We start from the raw sequence: 12371 nt of genomic DNA, 5'->3' as shown, positions 1-12371 counted from the left end.
TCAGGTCAAAGATGCTCCATTACAAACAATAACCTTTGTCTGTCTTTCCACAGATGTTGCCTGACTTGTTGAGTGTTTCCAGCATTTCCACTTTTACCCCTCAGCCAGTACTTCATCAGACCTAATCATCTCACTCTCAGAATAGAGCCTGCTGTAATGTACAGAAGTCCCTTTATAAAATGGCTTCCATATTCCACAGAAACGATGGCCATATGCTAACTTTCCTTGATGCCCAGACAGATTTCTGACTTTCCACTCAGACATTGATTGCTACAGTGGAAGCTGACACAACAACCCACTGATGCTGCAAGATTATTGAGTCTCAGTTATGCTGATAAGACATGCACCCACTTCCATACTGGAAAGGACAGGGTCCATGCTCTTGGCAAAGCCCTGTTCAAGAAAAGAACTGAGCTTGACCTTGCCGGCTTTCTGTCATGCCTACTTTTTCATCAAGTATTTCATTGCCCATGTCACCAGTTTTTCCCGATGGGCTTTCCCATCAAATTGTCCACCTGACTCTTCAGCAACCAGACTCGTCTGTGCCCTTGCTCACTGTACTAAGCTATTCTTTATCACTGCTTTGTCTGCAGGCTGCTCATACTTATTTACTGATTTACTTATTAAACATTATTTAAATTTTCCAATTGCTGTGGTGGGATTTGAACACTTGCATTTGGATCATTAGCCCAAGTTTCTCAACTGCAGTGTGGAAACGTAGCCACTATGCTACACTGTCATTTATTGGTAACTTCAAAATATCTGTCACATTATTTCGTCATCATAGATAAGCAGCAGATTAAAGCTTTTGTATTTGGAATAAAGAGGTGAGGTAACCTGGTTTCTCTGGAGAACAGCCTCATTAATACATACGTAAAAAAAGTCCTCTTTGTTATTTCTACCATGAGTATGTCCTTTTAAAAAGTGTTTATGAGTTCAGTGAAAATATATAAAAAACTGACATTTGCAATATCCCAACAAACATGAAAAGAGGAACTCTATTTCACAGCATCTTAACCACATTCTTAGTTATGTAATGTCCAAGGATTATTGCGCCATTTTCATGTACTGCATTTGAAACTCTCTCGACTGACATTCTGTGGTCCAACAATTCCCGCGGTCAGCCATGTTTTGAATCTGTAGTGCAGATCTGTACTAGTTAATTAATTCCATCTAATATCTAACTAAGATCTAACATTAACTAATATTTGTAGTAACCTGCAACTAATTAACCTATTAGTGCAACTTTTGAGATCTTAGCCAATAGCGATCTCAGCCAACAGCGTTTCCGATTCAGGGAAACTTTGGGTTGTGGACAGTTCTCGGAACCCTTATATGACCCGAGAGTATCTATACTTAAAATAACAGTTCTCCTATTCAGGGGAAGATGATCTTTCTGTGGTCTGGATTTTCTGTGGTCTGGTACTGGTCAGTTCCCAAACCATAAAGTTTCAACCTGTATCAGCTATCAATATTCAACTTTTGCCCCAAATTGTGTGCAGTGGGTCAAATTGGTGAGTTAGTGTGGGGTACCACAAAGAAATTAACCAGTTTCAGTATCCTAAAGGATTTAGTTTAGTGATTCTTGGACATGCCTGTTGCAAAGGAATGCAACCCACTTGATTAAGTGGACCAGAGCAGCTCTTAAAGTTACATGTACAAAAACCTCTCTTTTTTCATGGGTGGAGTGTAACCACAACCATGGAAACATGATATTGCAGATATCTACCAATCAAGATGTATCCTCTCAATGCACCAGTGCACCTCAAGATCAGCGCTCACCAAACCCAAAGTGCCGATAAAGGGAATGTGTCCCAAATAACATTATCACCAGAATTCAGGATATTTCCTCAAAATTCTCAAGCCTAACAATTCCCAAACCCCACAAATCAAAACCCATAAGACTGCAGGTGCTTGAAATCCAAAATAAAAATAGAAAATGTTGGAATTGGTCAGCAGGTCAGGCAGCAGCTATGGAGCATCAGAACCAGGAAAAGTTAGAAATCAAACATGTTTTAATTTGCAGAGAAGTGGGGAGGAGTGGAGAAAGTAAAGGGGATGTCTGTGAGAGATTGGAGACCAGTTAGAAACTGCATTCAATCTCTCTTATTCTTCATCCCATGATAGATGCTCCTTTTGTCCGCCCTACCCCTCCCTCAACTCTGCAAGTTAAAACATGTTTGATTAACTAATCCCGGTTCTGATGTTGCCTGACCTGCTGAGTATTTCCATTATTTTGTTTACTCATATCCCAAAATCTATAAATTTGCTCAGATACCCTGCCCCAACCTATATCACTCCCAATGCAGACTGTCAGATGTAGTTACAGACTGATTCTAAGGCACAGTACAGAAGGATGTTCATTGACTTCATAAGTCAGATACGAGAACAGACAAACTCATTAAATGTGTTTGTTTTGCACAATTAGATATCCAACTTTTTCCACAAAGAAAGGACATTACAATAGCTTCCCAGAATAGTCATGAATTCACATCATTTATAACACTTTGCAAAATACAAGTAGACACACACAGCCCCTGATTTAAGAAAAAATGTTTAAAGATATCATTCAGTATTAAGGAATCACAGGGAAATATTTTACTTTCTCACCCTGAAAGAAATTTGTGCTTAGATCCTACTCTACCACTGAATAAACAGTGAGACTGTTTCAAATCTTTTGAACTTTGCAAGGCTTTTTAATTAAGATCCATATCATACATTTTGGATGCTGCCTAACTACTTTTGGGAGAATCAGTTTGAGTGATTTGAATATCTCCTCAAAACTTGACATCAATTTACATTGCTACATACACGACATGCATTTAACACAGCACCAAATTACCTGGTAACATGGGGATGATGGCAATGGATTCTTTGACTCAGGTTCCATTGTTAAGAAACAATAAAATCAATTTTAAGCACGAGAATGGGGTTTGCAACATTCAGAGGCCAGAAGCTTATTTGCAATCTGCTGTTGATCTGCCCACTTGGAATTGGCATCATTGCTTCTCATTGGCTAATAATGGTTACCTCTGAAACTGAGTAATTTTTGCAGCTTAGTTAATGAATAGGGAGAAGCAAATCTGATGATGCAAAATCAGCAAGTCATGAGCCTGTGTATGTAGCTGGGAGAAGTAATCGGAGCCAATACCCAAATAAGTTCATGAAACTGAATGACTATTTCTTCATACTTAAGAGTCAAAAGGTATTGCAGAGTAGAGATTAAACAAAATAATTGGTGGTCATGGCTATCAGCTGGTAGAACTGGGTGGATGAGGAAACTATCACACTCATATTCTCATCTCGAAAGACTCCACTGCTCAGTCACTTCTTTTGTTGTGTTGTTAGAGTGTTTTTGACTTGGCTTTAAATTACAATGGATAACACATTAAGACCCATCCAAATAAATATGGTTTGAAGTAAACAATCATTTTGGAATCAAAATGGAAGAACTCTTGCCATACTTGTGAATAAAATATTAATTGTAATTCAAATGATGAACTGGAGGCTAAAGTATCCATGAAAATGTCCTGATTCAACTTAAAATGTTGCAATAAACTCAAAATTAATCAGAAACAAAACATTGTGGTATTCTGAAGATTTGTCAAATAAGTAAAATGTCGTCACTGTATAACCTGAGCTTAGAGACTCCCGTAAAAGCTGGTTCCACCTATATTGTTTTTATTATACATTTTTAATCGAGTTTCATTTCTATCTTGTTGGTTTTGCAGCAGAAAGTTCAAGAGTTTTCCAAATCAGAATTCAGTTTTCTTACTCTGGGCATTAACTTTATTGACTTTCAGGGATTTAAATGTTTCTGGTGACTTCATGAGCAAAGCACTCCATTCAGGTGAGGCAGTGGAATGGATCTCTCAGGGAAGTAGTTCAATTTATAGTCTGACTAGGGAGGCCAAGAACATAATTTGAGCTGTTCCTTGCGATTCCCTTGTAAAATGATGGCCACACCTTCCCTGGTCTGCCCTTAAGTTGTTGAGAGTGGTTGAAAATTTTTCTTTAGAACTTAAAGTCTGGAACTTCATGGGTCAGTCCTGAGGTTGTAGTTGATGATGTTTGCATTCACTTGAGAGGAGATGATTTAGGTGTGACCTTGAACTGGTCCATTTATTATTGCCATGCAATGAATGCCAAATTTACTATTCATTTTATTTTATGATCAAAAAGTAACATTTTAAATATTTATCATGCTCTGACTCCAGCCCTGAACTCTCCAGAGTCCAGAGCTGTTCTATATCTTACTGAGCCAGTGGGCCTGATGCAAATCATATCTGGACCCTCAGCTTCACATCTGTTGTGGTTGGCCCATCCAGGTGGCATTATTCATTTAAAGGGATCACCAGCCTTTGTTATAAAAGTAAGTCTCACTATTCATTTCACCACATAATGTTTTTTGATAAATTAACAGGAGCTTAATGTGTATTAAAATTAAGACATTTTTATATTTTAGTAACAATTATTAATGTTTTATTATATCAATTTCTACAGCTTTTATTGATCTTTTATTATCAGTGCATTGCTGCAAGCTTAGTGTTAGCTGACATCAGTGGAGTCAATGATCATGGCCCCTAGAAATGATCTCAGCGCCCTCAGACTACGATGCCCACTTCCAATGATGAATCAGCAACATCTGCTGCTCATATCAGTGTTCCAGATCTGACTTGATGGCAGTATTTATCAGTGCCGAATGAACTGCTGCTGTGTCATCTGGAAATCTGGTCACAGGACTGCTCTGCTTTGTGGGACAACTGCAGAATCAAGGCCACAGGCTGTATGGTCCCAAACTGTTAGAGTGGCCTTGGGTTTAATGTGGCTTGAGAGCATTGGTAATGAGTTCGATCCAACATGACCAGTAAGAAAATTATTCTGAAGGAAACAAATATCCCTAGTACTTAATTTTCGTCAATGAAAGTTTCAACATTTTCCAGAATCTATAATTTAAAAGCCTTCCATTATTTCTTATTGTGAACCCAAAGAAGTCTCAAGATATACTGATTTGAAGTTGAATATGAGCAAACAAAGTAAACCAGAAGAGACACAAGAGATCCAGATGCTGGAAATCTGGAGCAACACACAAAGGCACTGGAGGAACTTAAAGGGTCGGGCAGCATCTATGGAGGGAAATGGACAGTCAATGTTTTCGGGTCAAGACCCTTCATCTGAAGCCAGTCCAGATGAAGGGTCTCAACTCGAAACATCAACCTTCCATTTCTCTCCAAAGTAAGCCAGAGATTCACATCAGAAAATAGGTGGCCAGACATTAATGGCCATGAACCTGTTAAATCATAAATCAGCCTGCAGTAATTATACTTCAGAACCAAGGTCACCCAAATTTCAGTGGTCAATTTGCAGCATGCAGATGACATTGCATTTATATGCACCCAGAAGCCAAGCTTCTCGCCATTGTTGACTCGTTTGCATATACAAGAATAGACCCTACATTCATCATCTGTAAGACCAGGTTCTTTATCAACCTGCCCTCTACTGTAACTCACGGTCATCCAACATTAAAGTTTTTCAGTGAGACCCCTGAAAATGCAGAGCACTTCCCATATCTCAATAGCCACTTCTCAGTAACAGCAAATATCAGTGATGAAATTCACCACCACCTTCATTGCACCAGCATAGTCTTTGATCGACTGAGGAAAAAGAGTGTTTGAAGGTTAAGATCTTGGATCCATCATAAAACTCATGGTCTATTGGATCACAATGATTCCTGCCCTGTTATGTGCTTCTGAGGACAATGTGGACTATCTATGGCAGGAACCTTAAGGTACGTAGAACATAGAACATTATAACACATTACAGGCCCTTCGGCCCATGATGTTGTGCTGACATTTTATCCTGCTCTAAGATGTATCTAACCCTTCCCTCCCACATAGCCCTAATGTATGTGCCCCTACAACCTCTGCAGGCAGTGTGTTCCACATGCCCACCACTCTCTGTAAAAAACTTACCTCTGACATCCCCCTTATATCTTCCTCCAATCACCTTAAAATTATGTCCCCTCATGTTAGCTATTGTCACCCTGGGAGAAAGTCTCTGACTGTCCACTCAATCTATGCCTCTCATCATCTTGTACACCTCTAGCAAGTCACCTCTCATCCTCCTTCTCTCCAAAGAGAAAAGCCCTAGCTCGCTCAACCTATCCTCATAAGACATGCTCTCCAATACAGGCAGCATTCTGGTAAATCTCCTCTGCACCCTCTTTAAATCTTCCACATCCTTCCTATAATGAGGTGACCAGAACTGAACACAATACTCCAAATGTGGTCTAACCAGAGTTCTGTAGAGCTGCAACATTACCTCATGGCTCTTGAACTCAATACCCCGACTAACAAAGGCCAACACACCATACGCCTTCTTAACAACTCTATCGACCTGCGCGGAAGCCATGAGGGAACTATGGACGCAGATCGTAGACCCCAAGATCCCTCTGTTCCTCCACACTGCTAAGAGTCCTGCCATTAACCTTGTATTCTGCCTTTAAATTTGATCTCCCGAAGTGTATCACTTCACACTTTTCTGGGTTGAACTCCATCTGCCACTTCTCAGCCCAGGTTTGCATTCTATCAATATCCTGTTGTAATCTACTTGAAAGATACCACCCCATGTTTCTCTGCAAAATCCTCCAAATTTACTGGAAGGATAAGCAAACCACCATCACAAGCCTCTCCCAGGCAATGAGGATCTAGTTACATTCAGTTGGGCAGGCCACACTGTTTGCATGCCCAACTCCAGATTCCAGAAACAGAGACTCTATTACGAGCTCCAACATAGGAAGAGATTACCAGGTGGGCAGAGGAAGAGATTCAAGGATGTCCTTAAAGTCTCCTTGAAAAAATGCAATATCCCTTTGACTCCTGGAAATTCTTGGCCCAAGATTGCTCAAAGTGGAGAAGGAGAATTTGGGACAGTACAGCAAAACTCAATCTTGTGCACTAGAAGAACACAGAACACTTTCGTAAGTGATAGAAGGAGTGCACCATCTCACAAATTTCCCATCCATCCATCCCATCAGGTAGGTCCTACCTCATCTATGGAGGGGTCTGCAATTCCCGCATTGGCCTCATCAGTCGGCTCAGAACCCACAGAACCAGAGGGAAGCAAGTCATCCTTAGTCCCAAAGGACTGCCTAAGAACTCTAAACACTCAGTGGGTGCTAGCATTTGGCATTGGGGCTGTTGAGATAGAAGCTCCAGTGTTAATAATCCACAGAAATATTTCTGTTTCCATTAACAAAGGAAGTTACTCAATTGTTAAAAAAAACTGTATTTGTATATCTCTTTACCTGCCACCCTGATGCAATACGATTTTCATGCTACTCTAGTGATTAAAAGAGATCACTACCTACTTGTTGAGGGGTGGAAACAAAAATTCTAACATTGAAGCTAAATTGGGACTCATTTTCATGACTTTGGTTAGACTGAGAAACAATTGGAATATTCAAGAACAGAAGGGATGTTTTCGAAGGTGGTTCCCATGCTTTAACTCAACAAGTATGCACAGGATTACAGCCCAACGAGCCTAAACTTGTCTGAATGTCTGAATACCTTATGTTGTAGACACAGAACAATCTATATTAGCAGTATCACCCACAAGAGATGGTCTTGTACCTCGTGGGGGTCATTCCCTGTTCAACGGTCTAGACGTGAAACACTGCTGCCCAGAAATTAGAATGCAGTGTTTTGGTGAACTACAATATCCTTGTGGGCAGAGCTGGTCACATGTCAGCTCTTCCAAAAAATTGTGCAGTTGGTTGCAAACTCATGCAACTGCTTTACCGTGGTTTTCACTCAAAGATAAGTGTTTGATTGTGGTTTGATTGAGTGTTGTCTTGGGGATTCCCACCTTAGCTGCTGTCAGGTTGCTGTGCATCTAAAAAGGGGTCAACCCTCTACAGCACACTTCCCATGGCAACCAGAAAACAACAGCAGACATTATGACTGATCAAAAGGGGGTAAAGTCTGATGATGCCATTGAAATGTGCTGGTGAATGAGGTACAAGCAAAGAGACAATTCAGATAAAAGGCCAGAAAAAATAAATCACAAGATATAGACCATAAAACATAAAACAGTACAGCACAACAATGGATCATTCGGTCTACAGTCTCTGTGTCAACCATGATGCCAATCAGAACCAATCCCATCTGCCTGCACATGGCCTATATTCCTCCTTTCCCTGTCTGCCTAAATGCCTCTTAAATGTTGCTGTTGTTTCTGCTTCCACCATTTCCCCTGGCAGTGTGTTCCAGATACCTACTCTCTAAATAAAAGAAACTTGTCTTGTAAATGTCCTTTAAACTTTCCCCCCTCACCTTAAAGCTATTGTATGTCCTCCAGTATTTGACATTTCTACTCTGCGGAGAAAGACTCTGGCTATCGACCCTACCCATGCTTCTCATCATTTTATATACTTCTATCAGGACACCCCTCAGCCTCCAACGCTCCAGAGAAAACAATCCGAGTTTGTCCAAACTCTCCTTCTAACTAAAGCTCTCTAATCCAGGCAACATCCTGGTGGACCACTTCTGCATCCTCTCCAATGCCTCCATATCCTTCCTGTAATGGGGTGACCAGAAACACACACAATAATCCAAATGTGGCCTAATCAAAGTTTAACACAGCTGCAATGTGACTTCCCAACTTTTATACTCAACACCCTGACCAATGAAGGTAAATATGCCGTACACCTACCTGACCACGCTATCTACTTGTGTTGTTACTTTGAGGGAGCTATGGACTTGGACCCCAAGATCCCTTTCTTCATCTGTAGTCCTAAGGATCCTGCCATTTACTGTATACGTTTCTCTTGCATTTGACCTCCCAAAGTGGAACACCTCACACTCTTCTGGATTAAACACCATCTGCCATCTCTGTCCACATTTCCAAGCAGTCTATATCCTGCTGAATCCTTTGACAACCTTCCTCCGGCATTTTTTGCGTCATCTGCAAACCTACCAATCAGCCCACTTACATTCTCATCCAAATTATCACAAACAATAAAATGCCTCGGGATTCTCTTTAATCCTGCTCACAACAATAAAAATACAACATATATAAAACACATATGTAGACAAACACACAACATCACTACCTGCATTCAGTTCAATTCCCCAACCTCCCACCTCCTTGGACTGTTACCTCAGATAGAGCAAGTCTAGAAACATACAATAAAAAAGACATTCATTGCTACATGTCCTCCATTGATGCGGGATGGAAAGGGGAAATGATGCCCTCTTGGTCCACTGCTTGGTTGGAGGTAGGGTAGTCTTCCTCAGGAGTGGAGGGACCACTAAAACACTCATTAACTGATACCTCAGTAATACTCTGAGAAAATTTGAACAGAGTCTTTGTACCTTGGGTGACGTGAGAGCAGTCCCCAGTGAGGTTCAGAGCTACCTGGTGAGATGCTGTTTCTGAGTTGAGTGGCTGTTTAAATGATGTCATCAGGTAGAACCAGCAAGTTGGGATCTTTGCACTGTTTGTGACTGCCAAACAACAGTCATGTTCTGGACCTGGAAGCTCCAGTTTATATTGGAAAGGATATAAACATGTATCAACAGGATTGACATCATTACATGTGCATCCAACGTGAGAAAACATCGAGCAAGATAGCACGGAGACTTGAGGTTCCCAATCCAGTCTCACACTTGATACGACTTCACTGTTGATAAGATCACGAAGGAACTTTGCTATGTTTGTATTGATTTTTGAATCACATTACTTTGGGAAGACACAATAGTTCTGCAGGTAGAATTCCAGCAAACCCGAGTTCAATCCTGACCTCTCATGCTATCTGTGTGGGGTTTATGCCTTCCCCCATGATCAGTTTCCACCTCATCACAAAGATTTGCTGGTTGGAAGGCTAATTGGCCACTGTAACTTGCCCCTGGTGTTGGTGGGTGTCAGGATACTCATGGTGGAGTTGATGGGCAAGTGAGAGAATAAATTACAGCAAAATAAATGGGGGAATGGGGGATTGCCCTGAGAGCAGGCAGAGACTCATGGGCTGTATGTTTAACAATATCGTGAGAAAGGAGAAAGAAAATCAGTACAAAGTAATCCCATTTATTAGCGTACAAATATTCTATGGAATTCTGTGTATAATTCACTGTTCTGTGCATAACTTACTATTTAATTTGTAAGGCAAATTTGCCTATTTTGATTTGTAAAATCTGCTCAGTAAATTTAAATTGTTGTTATGGGAAATCTGAGCTTTCTGTTGATCACTGCTTATGATTAATCAGAGAACATCTCTTGCAACAGAATGAAGTATTGGACGATGTTTCACAAAGAACTAAATGTTTCAGGTTAATGTCTCACACCCCTCCTGATTTACTCACCCTCTCCCCACCCTACATTTCAGTGGTGATGTCGCACGCATTTTATGAACAAAGAGAAGCCAAGCCCTTTTGTCTTTCTGCAGCCAGGTTAAGATACAAAATTAATTTCAGCTTTTCCCTTAATGTTGTTTTACAAGTTAACTAAACAAAATGTTGTTTCGGTGTTGCAGTAAAATATATATTCAAGTAAAATTTATGTATCATACAATAATAGAATAATACAGCGGTTTTTCAGAGTTATCCAATTCGTTGCCTTCTCCTTAACCCTGGAAACAGGAGTATGTGCAATGGAGTATTCCCCCACCCCAATAATTATTGAACATTCTAATGACTCATGAACATGCGCATATTATTTTGAATTGTTTTAAATTGTCCCTCCAAAAACAGTTACATTTAAACTCCTGTATCTGTCCTACCTGAAAATGTTTATCTAATTACCTTCCAGGAGTAAGATTTTGTTGAATTTGCTTCCACTGCTATTTCAGGCAGTGCACTCCAGATAACAAGAATGCATTGTGTAAAGAAGTTTCTCCTCAAGTCACCTTGCATTCTTTTGCCAATTAAATCAGTCCTCTGGTAACTGGTGTCTCTATAACTGGAAATAATTTCCCCTTGTTTATTCTATCAAAACTCCTGATATTTTGAACACCTGCATCTTATTTCACCTTACCCTTCTGTGCTCCAAGGAAATTCAAACCAATCTGTCTAATCACGCTTTATGAATATGAGGCTTTCCTTTGTACTGTTATAGTAAGCCTCCACTGCACCCTCTCTAAATGTGATGACATCCTTCCTTAAGAACGGTGCCCAGAATCTTCCACAGCTGTGCTCCAACAGATGTTTAATTCGGGTTTAGCATAAGTTAAATTGTTTAGTAGTTTTTTGCCTCTATTTCTGAAGCAAAGAACACCAAAAGCTTTTTAGTACCCTTTCTCTATATTGTTCCAAGCCTTCTAATCATGCACCAGCAGGTCTCCGTTCCTGCACATTTTACTGATGATTAGGAACTATTCTTTGCAATAAAAACGTATCCTCATAATTTTTTAAAATTTTTTTTAAAAAAGTAAAACTCTATATTTGCCAAAGTGTGAAAGAACCTGATTCAAACGAAAACTTACAACACTTAACACCGGAGTACTTGCATTACTGATAACATGATTATTCATAGAACGCATCAAGGTCCTCAAACTATTTGTAGCTTAATGCGCCTTGTGAGTAACTTTTGGAACAAGCAACTGTCAAAGTCTGCTGGGTTCAACAGGAACATCCTGAAGAACCATATATTAAGCTAATCTGTCAGTAAAATAATGACTGCATTCATTAGACCAAGACAGTGCTTTTTGGAAATTATTTCCTATTAGTGGACTCTGTGTCCTCCAACTGCAACTTCACATTATTCAGTTTGCTGATACAGAATATATCTTAACTTTAAAATGAAAAAATGTTTGCTTTTTAAATTGAACAAAGACTGCAGTATCCAACTTACCTTCTGTTGTGGCTGTGGTTAAAGTAAATTTTCAGAGCTGGTTCAATCCTCTCTGTTCAGCGTTGCTGCTAGCTTGGTGTTTACATGTACCTACCAGTCAGGAGACAGGGTGGGGTGATGTGAAGGGAGCTTTATATCCTCTCACAGCATCTAATGAAACTATGAGACGTAAATATCCTTTGTCAAATTGTTGTCTTCCTTAAACAACTCCCATTTATGCAATTTTGAATGTATTACGTTAGCCTTTACAGAAGACAGTTTTTAAGTTGTGCAATGCCGGGACAGATACTGTTGTTTCTGTGGCTGCACTGTTTTGCTGAGGTGTGACCAAAAGAAGCATTCAAAGTTTCCCACCTGTTTACTGTTCAGCAGCTTAGCCTTGTTTGTCAGTGCACTTTCTTGATGCTGATAAACTAAAACCTAACTGCTGATGGAGGCTTCCCCCCCCACACTTCACTGGCAGGGTGGGCTTTCTACCTGTACCTCAGACACCAGCTGTAATTCTGGATCTGACATCATTAGCA

General features: G+C 40.1%; 1 protein-coding gene across 1 annotated transcript in view; it reads right to left on the bottom strand.

Annotated features, from left to right (window-relative positions):
• LOC127583640 (otoancorin-like) overlaps positions 1 to 12006 on the bottom strand; it is an 88244-nt gene extending 76238 nt beyond the window's left edge. Inside the window, exon 1 of the mRNA XM_052039830.1 lies at positions 11848 to 12006. The gene's annotated coding sequence lies outside the window, so the exon portion shown is untranslated. The remainder of the gene's footprint in view (positions 1 to 11847) is intronic.
• Between the last annotated feature and the right edge of the window lie 365 nt (positions 12007 to 12371).

The sequence above is a fragment of the Pristis pectinata genome, chromosome 27 (genome assembly GCF_009764475.1).
Source record: "Pristis pectinata isolate sPriPec2 chromosome 27, sPriPec2.1.pri, whole genome shotgun sequence".
NCBI classification, from domain to species: domain Eukaryota; kingdom Metazoa; phylum Chordata; class Chondrichthyes; order Rhinopristiformes; family Pristidae; genus Pristis; species Pristis pectinata.
The sequence above is the reverse complement of the archived record's forward strand: the minus strand, read 5'-3'. Positions and strand labels throughout refer to the sequence as shown.